The sequence below is a fragment of the Ornithorhynchus anatinus genome, chromosome 3 (assembly GCF_004115215.2).
Source record: "Ornithorhynchus anatinus isolate Pmale09 chromosome 3, mOrnAna1.pri.v4, whole genome shotgun sequence".
In the NCBI taxonomy this organism is placed as follows: Eukaryota; Metazoa; Chordata; class Mammalia; order Monotremata; family Ornithorhynchidae; genus Ornithorhynchus; species Ornithorhynchus anatinus.
Window position 1 is genome coordinate 29,663,807 of NC_041730.1, and position 14,134 is coordinate 29,677,940.

Genomic DNA, 14,134 nt, shown 5'->3' on the forward strand with positions numbered 1-14,134 from the left:
AGACTGCTGACATAGAGCCACCTTATGCTTCTAGTCTTGAGGTTATTTTGTTGAATGTAACAGCCTACTATTGGTCTGGAACCCCAGTATGAATTGTCACTATTCATTTTCTGTTCAATTGATACAAGGGGAAACATACTATAAATTCCTTGTGGATGGGGATTGTGTCTACAAACTATTGTATTGTACTCCCCCAAGTGCTTTAGAACAGTGCTCTGCACACAGTAAGTGCTTAGCAAATACGACAGAGTCATGATGGAACACTTCTTGTTTGTCTTTGTTGAGCAGTGTTCAGCAGTGAAGTAAGCTTGGTGAGTGGACAGAATAGGTCTAGTTGGTTCCAAACTCTCTTGAGTTTCTTGCTGCTTTGTTCCAGAACAGCTAGTTATCCAACTTCCTTTCTTTATAGGCCATTTCCCCTCCCTTGATGCTGCTGCTCTCCCTAGGGAGGTCCCCGGGCTGAGAGTGAGTGATGTGGCAGAGGGACCCGCACAAGAAGCAGCCAGACAGTGGCGCTGCAAACACTTTATTCTCCTCTCCCTTCTACTCTTTGCCCAGCTCATTCCCTGGTCCACTACCATCTAATAATAATAATAATGTTGGTATTTGTTAAGTGCTTACTATGTGCCGAGCACTGTTCTAAGCGCTGGGGTAGACACAGGGGAATCAGGTTGTCCCACGTGGGGCTCACAGTCTTAATCCCCATTTTACAGATGAGGTAACTGAGGCACAGAGAAGTTAAGTGACTTGCCCAAAGTCTACCATCTCTGACCTACCATTACTTTTTCTATGTGAACCTCATCAAATTCCCTCCAAACGTCAATAATAGTGGTCCTGGACTCTCATCAGCTGGTGATGCTGGACTTGTAGGTTAATGAGGTGGCAGGCATGACATCTTCTGGCCCCTGATCAAGGATGGCATTTCCCCAGATTCAATGACAGTGGCAGCAGCTTCCTTCCTTAAACTAGCCTGATTGAAAAGGAAGAAGAGACAGATGGGACTTGGAGTGCAACAGGAACATGAGTGACAGGAAGAGAAGGTGGTAGCTGCTGGGTCATCCTGCTATCCATCTCTTTTGGAAGAGACATCTAAGGAAATACTGTTTCTTAAGGGATGTATCCGGGGGAAAGTGGACGAATGGGCAGGATGGGGATAGAGAAAAGAAGAGGAAACACAAGGGCCTGCTCCACTTGGGGGCAGAAGAATACTCTTGCCTTCACCACCTGCAGGCCATAATTGAATTGCTGCTTTAGGAGGGTTTTTTGTTTAATGATATTTGTTACGTGCTTACTCTGTGTTAGGCACTGTACAAAGTGCTGGGGCAATAATAATAAATACTAACGATGGTGTTTATTAAGTGCTTACTTTGTACCAGGCACTGTACTAAGTGCTGGGGTGGATACAAGCAGATTGAGTTGGACACAGTCCCTGTTGCATGTGGGGTGCACCATCTCAATTCTCATTTTACAGATGAGGTAACTGAGACACAGAGAAGTAAAGTGACTTGCCTAAGGTCACACAGCAGACAATCAGTGGAGCTGGGATTAGAACCCATGACCTTCTGACTCCCAGACCCGTGGTCTATCCACAAGCTAATCAGGCTGGACATAGTTCATGTCCTATGCCCCACATGGTCTTATTCCCCATTTTAAAGATGAGGTAACCGAGGCACAGAGAAGTCAAGAGACCAGACCAACATTACATAGCATACAACTGTCAGAGTCAAGATTAGAAGGTAGGTCTTTCTGACTCCCAGGCCCAAGATCTATCTAATAATATTAATGATAATGATAACAATGGCATTTGATAAGTGCTTACTATATACCAGATACTGTACTAAGTGCTGGGGTGGATACAAGCAAATTGGGTTAGACACAGTCCCTGTCCCACATGGGGCTCACAGTGTCAATCCCCATTTTACAGATGATGTCACTGAGGCACAGACAAGTGAAGTTCCCTTCTCAAGGTCATGCAGGAGACAAGGGGAAGAGCCAGGATTAGAACCCGTGGTCTTCTGACTCCCAGACCTGGGCTCTATCTAGTCTGTCATGCTGCTTCTAACCCGTGCTGGAGCCCATGACCACTGATAAAGGACTGTGAGCTCTTCATTGAGCAGGGATTGTCTCTATCTGTTGCCGAATTGTACATGCCAAGCGCTTAGTACAGTGGTCTGCACATAGTAAGTGCTCAATAAATACTATTGAATGAATGAATGAATAAAGGAATTTCACTGATCATCTCCAAACATCAATTCAGCTTTTAAAGAGAGCTGCTCCCCCAGAGTGGATTGTCTGATTTTCCCTTTTTTCCCTCTCCTATGCTTTCACAGCGCAGCATCCAATAAGCATATAGCCAGAAGTCAAACAACACAGGAGGAAAAAAGTCTTGGGTACACAATAAACTGGTATTCAGCTTAGCCTGCACTGGAGGGAGAGAGAGCGATTTTGGGCTTCTTCAGTCAAGAACTGACTTGATAGGACAGCAAAAGCAATACTGTGGATGATGTCAGAAAGCAGTGTTGCCTAGTGGAAAGAATACTGGCTTGGGAGTCAGAAGACCTGAATTCTAATTCTGACTGCCATTTGCCTGCTGTGTGGCCTTGGACAAATCCCTTAACTTCTGTGCCACTGTTATCTCTCCTCTAAAATGGGGATTAAATTTGTATTCTCCTTCCTATTAAGATTAAGTGCCCCATGTGGGACAGGGACTGTGTCTGACCTGATTAGTTTCTATCTACCCCAGTGCTTATGACAGTACTTGGCATATAGTAAGTGCTTAACAAATACCGCAGCTATTATTGTTGTTTAAGTTGGCCGGCTCAGCAAAGAGAACCTGACTGCTGATCCTCAGGCTCTCTCAGACTAGGGAGAACTTGCACAAATTAGCCATCAGCCCCTAACTTGATTTCTCTCCTTTGCTGTTATTCCTCTTTAAGCAAGTCAGGAGGGAAGGACATTTAGTGGATAGGTTCTGTAAGCTCGTTGTGGGAAGGGAATGTGTCTGTTTATTGTTGTACTGTACTCTTCCAACCACTTAGAACAGTGCTCCGCACAGAGCGAGCACTCAATAAATGTGACTGAATGAAGGGTATACAGAGGGAGCCATCAATCTATCATATTTATTGAGCACTTATTGTATGCAGAGTACTATTCTAAGCACTTGGGAGAGTACAGTACAACAGAATTGATAGACACATTCCCTGGCCCCAGCCAGTTTACAGTCTAGAAGGATGGATTAATGAATCAATCTGCAGAGTTCTGCTCAGGTTTCCTGGACCTCTCTGTATAGGATGGAGTTTGAGGAACTCCCCTGACAGAGAAAAGGAACTTTCCAACCTCAGTTTTGGTAGTCACTGAGTTATGCTGTCAAATCAGTTACCCACCCCGTGAGCAAAGGTCAGTAATAATTGTGGTATTTGTTAAACACTTATCTGTATCAAGCCTTGTACTAAATGCTGGGGTTGATAAGTGATCATCAGGTGAGACACAGTCCCCGTCCAAAATTGCACTCTCAACCTAAATATGAGGGAGAACAGGAATGTAATCTCCATTTGACAGGGGAGAAAACTGTGGCATAGAGAAGTTAAGTGACTTACCTAAGGTCACACAGCAAGCAAGTGGCAGGGCTGGAATTATTATTAATAATAGTAATAATAAAAAGTGGGATTTGTTGTTATTATTATTATTAATAATAAAATACCACATGCCAGGCACTGTACTGAGTGTTAGTAGTGGATACCAGCAAATCGGGTTGGACACAGTCCCTATCCCACATTTTACAGATGAGGGTACTGAGGCATAGAAAAGTGAAGTAACTTGCCCAAGGTCACACTGCAGAGAAGTGGTAGAGCCGGAATTACAACCCAGGTCCTTCTGACTCCCAGGTCCATGTTCTGTCTGCTAGGCCTTGTTGCATCCCCCAGGGAAGTTTCACCTGGAGTGTTGCCTTCTTTAAGGACCAAGAACTACATATGGGATTTTTCTCCAGCATGAGTTCTCTGATAACTAATCAAGGTCTGAAGCTTGCTTGAAAGACTTTCCAGGTCCTTTGACTCCCAGGTCTGGGCTCTTTCCAGTAGGCCATGCCCAGTCCAGATATGCACTCCCAGGAGGAAGGGTCAAGGAGTCCTTCAAGGAAAATCCCGTCTTGTTCTATGACCCTTGCAAAGTGTGCGTGCTGTATCCTGGTGGTGGGGTGACTGTGGCTGAAGTGCTGCCAACAGCTATTGCTTGGTGTTCCGGTCCGGGGGGGGGGGGGGGGCAAGAGTCCCCTAAGGGCTAAGGGAGGAAATGAAAAGCAGGGTTGAGGAAGCCTGGGGAATGTCGAGCACACGCTAGAATGCATTCTTGCAGGGCGTCATCCCAGACCCTGGGCCTGGAGGGACAAGAACCCCACCCAGGTTGTAGCCTTGGCATGTGCCTTGGAATATTAGCACTGCACCACCCAACCCCCCCCCCCCCCCCACCACCAGTTTGTCTTCCTGCCTTTTTGAAGCTAGAATTTCGAGTAGAAGGTCAGAAATAATTTAATTGTTTGGAGGCAACAGTAACGACAGTAACAAATAAACACATCCCTCCAGATTTTGCATGTACTGGAGGGTATGGCTTGAAGTGGCACCTTGGGCCCTAAAGACCTCGTTTTACTGGGAGGCTGCATGTTGACAAGGCAGCAGGCAGCCCGCATCATGTTCTGAAAGAGGGGCAGCTGTTTAAACCACTTTGAGTGGCCTGGCAGCTGAGAGAGGTCTCAGTGCTGGGGGGTGGGAAGGGGCAGAGGAAGGGACAAAGGACACCAGGGCAGGAGGCTGGGATGGAAAGGCAGCTTGGATCCAATGATCTTGGAATTAATGGACAGGTAGAAATCTGCCTGTAGGTAGCAGGGAGCAGAGCAGGAATTCGGGGCCCTTCTGCTATCATTAAAACTCTGGAGAATTGGTTAGTGTTGAAGCTGCTGATGTGATTAAGGCTCTGCCTTCCTCACGTGAAGGATTAGGCTTGGCGAGCTGCCCCAGTTAGCAGCTGCTTCGCCTCTGCAACACAAGATGCAGACGTGATGCCCTTTAGAGGCTCTGCCCCAGCGTGTCTCTCAAGATTTCATCACGGTCAGCTCGGTGCACCTGGGTTCCCTTACGGCCTCCAAGAGATGGTCTTCTGGAGTGGACTTGAAACCAAGCAAGTCCAGAATCAATGAAATATGTTAGTTTAAAAAGTACAAATCAACCAGAACCATCAACGGAAGAAAAACCTGGAGAAAAAAACAACAGTCTAGCCTCAGATGGACTGGATTGGGGTAGTCCTGCTTAAATTCCAATGCCGCCATCATACTTCTGTCCCGGGGAATCATGGAAATTATCCTATTATATGACATTAGGGTTTTACTTCCTGTTATAAAAAAATGACCCCTGGCCAATCCATGCTTTTCTTCTGCTATTGTCTGCTTTCTCCCATAACATCTTGGCCTCCTTCATGAAGCGTTTTCTACTGGTTAGTTAGAATATCAATCCTTATGGGTCACAGTTTTTTCAGTTTTAATGGGAATATCGAGCATTATCTCCCCATTGTGTGATGGTTTGTTCCAGAGTAGCTACCTTCACGGATTTCGGTCCTTGCAGTGGTAGATTTTCTATGACTTAAAGCGCCTCTTCTTTCAGCTGCAGAAATCATGTGATCCACCTAAAGAAATTCTCATCTCCAAAGCACAAAATCAGCAGCAACAGATAGAGTAGTGATAGTAGTAACGTATTTAGGGAAGTAGCCTGGCCTAAGGGAAAGTGCATGGGCCTGGGAGACAGAAGACTAGGTTCTAATCCCAGCTCTGTCACTTGTCTACTGTGTGACCTTGGGAAAGTCATTTAACTTCTCTGTGCTTCAGTTTCTTCAATAGTAAAATGGGGATTCAGTACCTGTTCTCCTTTCTGCTAGGACTGTGCTTTGCACACAGTAAGCGCTCAATAAATGAGATTAAATGAATGAATGAACTGTGAACCCCATGTGGAACAGTGCTTAGAACAGAATTTGTCACATACTACATGCTTAACAAATACCATAATTATTAGTAAGCACTTAATGTGTGCAGACAGTGTACCTATACCTGGGAAATCATATGGAGGTGAAAATTGAACATGGCCCCTGGCCGTCATGGGGCTGACAATCTAAGAATAAGGGAGTGGGGAGGGGAGTGGAGACAGACACATAAGAAAGGATGGAAGAATAAAAACATAAAAAGTATTTGAAAGACAAGGACAATGATTGTATACAGCAGGAGGTGTAGGACATCTTGGCTCTAGAAGAGCGGAGTCTAACAGTCATGGCCTTGCAATAGATCCACAGAACAGAAGAAAATAATTAGATAAAAAGACCTATTATCCTGAGTATTAGAGCTCTCTGTCATGGCAGAAACTGGTATCAAACACATGGGAACAAAGCTTAGGTGTTTAGAGAGGCCTATGCCAAACTGGGTCAGTGTTACAGATGGAGACTAGTAATTGTGATATATGTTAAGCACTTACTAATTGCCAAGGATTACTAAACTCTGGGGTGTATTTGAGACCATCAGGTCCCACTTGGGACTCACAGTCTAAGTAGGAGGGAGAACAGATATTGAATCGCCATTTTGAAAGTGAGGGCTCTGAGTTCCAGAGAAGTTGTGACTTACCCAAGATCGCATAGCAGGTATGTGGCAGAGCCAGGATTAGAACCCAAGTCCTCTGATACCCAGGCTTGTGCTCTTTCCACTAGACCACACTGCTTTCCATGGCCTAGTAGTCTAATTCAAAGTCCTATGCTCCATGCCACAGGCATAACTCCTGTCCCATTGGAGCATACCATGTCAAAGAGAAACTGAACTCATCTTTCATCAGGGCCAGCAAAGAGGCATCAAAGGAATTTACCAGTCTTCAAGCCCACAGCTCTTCCCTTCTCCCTCCTGGGATCTCGAAACACCCCTGAGAGTATTCCAGAATTCAGAATCAGAAAATAACTTGGGGCACTTTAAAACCAGCCAGTGGCTTTTCTGTTTTAGTTAGTGGGGCCAAGAGAAGAAATGTGACCAATATACGCTGTATGGCACTTGTATGTGGGATGTCTGGACAGGAGGCAGAAGATGTGTGGCAAGCCAGCTCAAAACGTAAGCAAGAAGGCCAGGACTGTGTCGTGCTATATGTCAATTCCGCTACATTTTTGCTTCAGTTTCTTCTTCGCACCTTCTTTACCTCTGTGCCGACATTTCATACAATTCCTTGGAAATCATGGCTTTAATAACCTCACAGCCACTACAGACTCAGGATTTGCCTGTTTGCCACCAAGTTAGCATTTAATAAATGCAAGTTCTCGATTTAATAGGCTGGCTATTGGGTATTATCAAAATGGCAAACTGATTATTAAAAGCTGTGTTTGAGATTTAGCAGAGAGGTAGCTGAGGCAGGTTCTGTTGTTCCCAACCTGGAGGAAATGTAGCATTCCAGTCAGTCAGTATTTATTTGAAGTACAATAGCCGTCTTGTTAGAATTGAGTCTATTAAATCTAAATGAAATTCTGGAATTTCCAGCAAGAGCAGACAGGGTTTCTTTCATCGTACAGTTCGAATGCCTCCTCCCAGGCTGTGCCAAACTCCTGCGGTCCTGCTGGGTGGAATTAACTTCCCATTGTTGGGGTGTGGCATTCGTGTCCTTTTCAAATCAAAGACTTCTCTTCCTCATCCCCCAACCCTGTCCTTAACTTTGTCTCTAGCTGTGAAAGGTTGAAGCCTTTTGAATGAAGTTTAGTTATCAATGTAGAAGGACTGTGCACCTAGACCCCATGCTAGGATCCAGATAGCTAGATTCAGGCGGCTAGAGCCTTCTACTTTATTCCTTGCGTTAACTTAGTTTTGTGCTTGTACCTTTATTTCAGTAGCTTTATGGATGGTAAATGTTCAAGATGGTAAATGGTGATGGAAAGCAGTGTGGCCTAGGGGAAATAGCATAGGTCTTTGGAGTCAGAAGATCTGGGTTCTAATCCTAACTCTGCCACTTGTCTGCTGTGTGATCTTGTGCAGGTCACTTAACCTCTCTGGGCCTAGTTATGTCATCTGTAAAACAGAGATTAAGACTGTGAACCCCGTGAGGGATAGGGAATGTGCCCAACTTGATTGTCTTCTATTTACACCAGCATTTAATACAGTGCTTAGCACATAGTAAACACTTAACAAATACCATTAAAAGAAACAGTGGAGAAATAGGAAAGCAGACCCTGAAGCCTTTGGGTTTTCCTGTACAGTCTTACTTTGACTCATGTTTCTGTTTCTCTGCAAAGAGCCACTGAGAGTCTTGTAAACGCTGTAATGAGAAGGATAAAAGAAATTCCCCAAAGGAAGTAATAATCAGTGTATATTGGAACCAGTTCTGTTTTTTGAGTTTATTTTCCCCCATCCCCATGCTTTCTGTGAGCATGACGGAACAGCTTTCACCTAGCCTCTGACTTCCATCTGAGTCACACAAATCAGACCAAAGAGATAGAATAACCCTGGAACAACAAATATCCAGACATTGCATCATGATGCTTTGATCACAGAACTAGGCAATTTCCTTCTTGCCCCCTGGACAAGAATGGGGCTAAGCTTCTGCCCACCACAGTGCCCAAAATGTCTTGATTCTATAGGCCATGGAGCAAGAGAAGTCTGTTCCCTGTGGCCAGGATAGACCGAGCTTGCAGTGGAAGGCAGCATCTAATATGGCCTCAGGCTTGAAACCACTTATTTTGGTGGGAGTGGGGAGAAAGGTCTTGGCTTACTGGAGCTAATGAAGAGAGAGAAAGGAAGGCTTCAAGGAACTGGAGCAAGCTGACATTTTATCCTTCTCCCATTGCACTTATTCAATAGTATTTTTAGTATTTATTGAGCGCTTACTATGTGCAGAGCACTGTACTAAGCGCTTGGAATGAACAAATCGGCAACAGATAGAGACAGTCCCTGCCGTTTGACGGGCTTACAGTCTTGTACCATTGAGGAAATGTGTTTTGGCATGGACAGTACCTTGGGATGGAGAAGAGATTCTGGGTCAAGTACTTTGTACACAATAAGCACTCAATAAATACTACTGATTAACTGATTCCACCAAAGCCTTATGGTTGGCTAATTGGCAGTATGAAGCTTGGGATCAGTTCTTAACTCTGTTAGGAATTCTAGAGGTGGATATAAATGAGGAAGAATTCCTGGTATATGTGTTTTACCTGTACCCTCCCTGTCACCCAGCCAAAGGAGTTCTCACACTTGCTCTTACTTCTTAATTAAGAAATAGGCTTTTATCAATCAATCATATTTATTGAGTGCATACTGTGTACAGAACACTGAATTAATGCTTAGGAAAGTACCATATGCCAGAGTTGGTAGATACATTCCCTGCCCACAACAAACTAATGGTCTAGAGGACTTTTAGTGATAGCCCACCCCCACAGTATTTATACTCTGCTATTTCCCGTACCCATAATGTATTTTTATGTCTGTTTCCCCTTTGAACTGTGAGGTCCTTGTAGGCAGGAATTGCTTCTACCAGTTGTGTTTTATTGTCTGTTCTCAAGTGCTTAGTAGAGTACTCCATACACAGTAAGCACTCCATACATACCACTGACTGATTAAAACAGTCACCCCCGAGGGCATATACTTCCTGTGCAAATAGATGTCTTTCTCTAATTGTGAGAAGAAGGGCTTTTCTCTTACCTGTCCTCACTCTGTCCAGCAGGGAGAATGAAAGAACCTGAAAAGAGGTAAAATCATCTTACTCCAGTCCACTGATATTTGTTCTCCTAGGTCATTAATCTCCTTCTCTGGCTGTGGGTGAGATAATTTGTTGCTTTACTTCTGCACAAAGTATTTAGGGAGAGGACAAGCCATTTCATGATTTTTGCCATGAGAAAGCTTGAGTGTCCTTGATAGGCTGAGACGTTGTCCCTTAGTCAGCGACACTCACGCTGTTGATGGCACCAGAGGAGAAAGCCTTTCACCATGATTCTTAGCTGCAATTACTGAAAGGGAAGTTGAGCATTCTGTCAGCTTGGTCTTCACCAGAAGACTGGAGGAAAGGAAAAGACCAAATATTTTTTGACCAGGAAATATTTTATTTCTGCCCCAAATGATCTATTTCTAAAAAGTTCAGAGAATAGGGTCTTTGCCTTACTATTCTTAATTGAGAGCCCACCTGGTCTGGTGTTGAGTGCAAAGATATTCTGCAGGTTTCTCCTGTTTATTTAATAGATTTTGCAGGAAAAGAGAGGCTACTCTTACCTAATTGTAGATGACACCAAGATCATCAAGCTCTTGGAAAATAAGAATAGAATTTAAAATGGTTTTAGTGGAGTTCATAAGGGACAGGTTCTTAAGGCCAAAGTCTGCATTCACTGGTGTGGGAGATAAGGGAAATGGTGGCAACTCTCAGCTTTCCCTCCTTCCTTTCATAAAATGAGGGTGGCGGGGGGTGGTGAGGCATTCTCCAAGCCGCTCACTCTTGCTTTCACCCCAGTAAGCTCCCTTTGGGGAATAGGAATCAACTGAGTAGCTCAAGAGGCAGAGTTAGGAGCAAATACAATACAAAACCTGGAGAATTGCCTGCCTACATCCATTGCTGTAGCAGCACCAGTGTACTAAAGCCAGATCCACTGCAGCCCACTGAAGGTGAGTCTCATTAAGAATTCTGTCCAAGGCTCAAGAAACAAAAATAATCTTTAATGAGAAAAATCTTTGTTTAATTATGTTAAAATGTCAAGGTTGAATCCAACCACTTTGCTTAAGGTCAACCACTCTGTGATATCAAAGAGCATTTAAACTGCAGCTGACGGACTATTAAAGCTCAGACTAGTTAAAATTTAGTATGGCCCTTGCTAAGTGATTTATTTTTGCTCAATTGGCAGCAGAGATATTAGAGTTGGAGCAAGTGACTTAGCTGGCAGCATGGAGGAAAAATTGTGCTGTCACTCTCTCCCATTGTTCTCTTCAGACCACAGGACTCTTCCCCCTTTCTGACTTTAAGGGGGTTAGTTGGAGTAGTATCTTAAAGGTTCAGTGGTTCAGCTTTGTTCAGTCCAATAGATACCCTCTATACTCCTGTTTCTCTTCTGCAGAGAACTGTTCTTCCCTGTTCTGTCAATCACAGCCCGATTCAATCAGTCAAGGCTATCTATTGAGCACTTATTGTGTTCAGAGCACTCAGCTACTTTCCTTGAGTCTGTCATCCCCTAGTGACTTTGAGCTTTGCAGAAATGGGGAGACCCTCTACCTTCCCTTAGGGTGCAATCAGGGATTGCACCATCCTTACACCTGTGCAATGCCCTGTTTGCACAAGGGAAAGGGTTTCAGAATCATAGAAGATCTCTCCAATAACCTCAAGTTGAATTAAATCCTTGACCATTGGAAAGAAGCCATTAGCCAGGACCTTATCCCTGGGTAAAGGGCACCATAGAGGGACAGAATAGAGGGAGAGGTCTGTGGTCCAATAAGTGGACTCCAACAATCGGGAAAAATTAGTTCTGAAGCTACAAATAATTTCCAGTGCCAGAGAGCAGAGAAGGCTCTCACATGGAGGACAGAAACAAGACCTGTTACCTTTGAGCCTGGGGTTGGGGTAGACAGGGGGAGCCCAACAGAGGTTCAATCTCCTGGAGCCAGGGGCAGTGTGGAATGGATGGAGCGGCTGCAACTTTCAAGCCTCTGAAGCGAGAAAACTTTTCTGTTTTACTAATGCCCTCGGCTTTGCTATTCCTCCTGTCTCTCTTGTTGCACAATAGAAATAATGTTCTTGATGTTGGGCCCTTAGCTCTGCTTGTGCAATTAATCATTGACAAAAGTCATTTTGTACCATATACCCTTGTCCCTCTAGAAACATTATCCTGTACATAAACAGAAGAACCAGTAAATCAGGGAGACTCACTGAAAAAAGGAAAGTCAGTGGGAGAATATTTAATTAAGCATCTTCATAACTTAGAGTTATGGAGAACCTATCATCCCAGAGGATCTCAAAGCACCTCATAAACTGATATACACTCTAATACGCACCTGTATATTTCATTTCCTACCTCAGGTACTCATAACTGGGGTAGACTGTTTATAACCCATGCCATACAGCTACCTACTAAATTGCAGTTATAATTTAATACAGGAAGTACAGAAAAGAGATTTTCAAATCCTAAACTTGGTAGTACAAAATACTTGGGAAATTCACAGAATGCAGATCCCAACTGGAATACAGCGGGGATCCCAAAGTTGAGGGGAGGAATGGAGATATTTTTATGGGAGTATTTTAGGGGAGCTGGAGGCTTATGCCTTGTGAAATCAAAACTACTGGCTTCAAAGCAGTTCCTGGCAGCTAGGTTGGATAACAGGAGAAAACAGATTCCAAAGAAAAAAGTGACATCTGTTAAACCACTGGTACCTGGTGTCTCCATCTAGGAATGACCTGACTCAACCCTGCTTAGTTTGTGAGATCTGCCAGGACCACAGCCTGAGGGAAAATTGTGGACAGGAGTATGAGAAAATAAATAAAGATACCTAATTAACATTATTTAAAAACTGCAAATAAAGAAATTTGGTTTAGGCACCACTGGAAGTAAACCTGGGATAAAGGATACAACCCGGCAGTACAGTATCAATCAATCAATAAAGGAATCATATTTATTGAATGCTTACGGTGTGCAGTGCATCATATTGAGAAGCAGCGTGGCTCACTGGAAAGAGCACGGGCTTTGGAGTGAGAGGTCATGGGTTCGAACCCTGGCTCTGCCACTTGCCAGCTGTGTGACTTTGGGCAAGTCACTTAACTTCTCGGTGCCTCAGTTCCCTCATCTGTAAAATGGGGATTAAGACTGTGAGCCCCACGTGGGACAACCTGATTCCCCTGTGTCTACCCCAGCGCTTAGAACAGTGCTCGGCACATAGTAAGCGCTTAACAAATACCAACATTATTATAACATTATTATTAAGTACTTGGAAGAGTACAATATAGCAGAATTGGTAGACATATTCCCTGCCCACAAGGAGCTTACAGTCTGGAGGGGGAGACAGACATTAATATAAAGAAGTTACGGATATGTACATACATGAAGTGGGGCTAAGGGCGGGATGAATAAAGGGTGAAGACTGGAAAGGAGAACAGAAGATGGAGGATAGGTATGAGGCAAATACTTCTAATTAATCCAAACCAATTCATCAAAACTCTAGAAGAGCAATAAAGATTGCCAGTGAGGAGGATGCTGTGAAGAGGGAAATAGAGAACTGGAGGAAAAACAAATCAATAAACAAATCAATTTGGTGTATGGCCTTCCCTGCGGTAAGCGAAGACGTTAGTTTTGACAAGAGGAAATGATTGGCCTCAAGTGTATTTATTGAGTTTTCAAAGGGAGCTCAGGGAACAAGTCCCCATGGAGGTATTTCTTGGTACTCCAATACTTAGACACACTTTCTTGTTGAATTTAAGATAACTGAAGAGAGATTGGAAAGTAATTGGGCGCAGCATGTCAAGAAGTGCGTTTCACATGTGTGCTTAGGAAAGAGAATGCAAACAAATATTGGCTTTCAGGACTCAGAATGCCTACCACAATACGTAGACTCCAGTAGTCTCTTATTAGAGTTGCAGATGATTCCATAGGTCAGAAAAAACAAAAACAAAAACCCAAGTCTTAAGCGATTTGAGTTATGGTTAGAAAATTTGGCTAGTTTTGCAGGTGAAAGGTAGAAGATTGTGAGTTAGCAAGAATGATGAGCATCTTGCACTGAAATATCCTCATCTTCTCTGAGCCAGGGTTTAATTTGTGTCCTTACAGAGCAGAGTAGTGCTCTGCAGTCTTGAAAATATTTCTCCTGAATTGTGCATAGCAGTGAATTCAGCCTCAGTAAGTGACCTGGTAGAATCATTTAGTTTTCTTATTTTTACTGGAAGAAGGGAGGAGAAGTATGGCCTAGTGTGAAGAACAGAGAACTAGGAGTCTGAAGACCTGAGCTCTAACCCTGACTCCATCACTTCCTTATGGTGTAACTTAAATCACTTGGGCAAATCACTTAAGTTATTAGGGCCTCAGTTTTCTCAACAGCAAAATGGGGATTTAAAATCATGTTCTCCCCCTGCCCCAGGCTGTGAGCCCCATGTGGGACAGGAACTGTGTCTGATTTGGT